The following is a 1,301-nucleotide window of genomic DNA, read 5'->3' on the forward strand; positions in this document are numbered from 1 at the left end:
GTAGCGTTTGACCACGGGATCTAGCCCTTTGACGTTGCACGGACGGGCTTTGACCAGTGGACCTCCCCACCCGGTTGTGTTACGTCAGCCCATAGGAACACTTTGGAGCAACATCCAGGCCAGACCCACAGCAAGATCCCCTCTGTGTAGACCCCACGCGTCCGTTTCCCCCCTCTAGGTGTCGGCGGCGGCGCCGTCCGTGAGGGGGGCAAACCCCGGACACGCGTGCCGGGCGTTTGCAACCGCCACAACACTTCCAGACTTGTGAGAGGCCGCCTACGCAAGATTTGGCGGCATGCTAGCCCCCGGAGGCCGCCGGCCACAACCGTAGACGCGCGAAGGGCAATCCGCGTAGAGGGAATTTTTCGGATACTTCTCCATCACCAAAATTTATGAAAAAATACCATCGTTCCTATAGCACATGTGCCCGCGTCGTGCAAAAAAACTCATGATTTTATCGCGCTCCGGGTATTTTGTAATATTGACGCCGCATCGTTACCGCAGAACGTCTACTACCGTGTCATCGCCGTCCGTGAGGGGGGGCCACACCCCGGAGACGCGTCCTGCCTCTTCGGACATGCCACCACACCATCCCGTATGTATGAGGGCCCGGTGCGACGCTCCGGTGGCATTGCTACCCCCCGAGTGCCCCCGTCCGGCCTAACCCTGTAGCGTTTGACCACGGGATCTAGCCCTTTGACATTACACGGACGGGCTTTGACCAGTGGACCTCCCTACCCGCTTGTGTTACGTCAGCCCATAGGAACACTTTGGAGCAACATCCGGGCCAGACCCACAACAAGATCCCCTCCGTGTAGACCCCACGCGTCCGTTTCCCCCCTCCAGGTGCCGGCGGCGGCGCCGTCCGTGAGGGGGGCACACCCCGGACACGCGTACCGGGCGTTTGCAACCGCCACAACACTTCCAGACTTGTGAGAGGCCGCTTACGCAAGATTTGGCGGCATGCTAGCCCCCGAAGGCCGCCGGCCACAGCCGTAGACGCGCGAAGGGCAATCCGCGTAGAGGAAATTTTTCGGATACTTCTCCATCCCCAAAAATTATAAAAAAATACCATCGTTCCTATAGCACATGTGCCCGCGCCATGCAAAAAAACTAATGATTTTATCGCGCTCCGAGTATTTATTAATATTGACGCCGCATCGTTACCGCAGAACGTCTACTACCGTGTCATCGCCGTCCGTGAGGGGGGGCCACGCCCCGGAGACGCGTCCCGCCTCTTCGGACATGCCACCACACCACCCCGCATGTATGAGGGCCCGGTGCGACGCTCCGGTGGCATT

This window comes from Triticum dicoccoides, unplaced genomic scaffold, assembly GCF_002162155.2.
Source record: "Triticum dicoccoides isolate Atlit2015 ecotype Zavitan unplaced genomic scaffold, WEW_v2.0 scaffold23369, whole genome shotgun sequence".
Classification (NCBI taxonomy): domain Eukaryota; kingdom Viridiplantae; phylum Streptophyta; class Magnoliopsida; order Poales; family Poaceae; genus Triticum; species Triticum dicoccoides.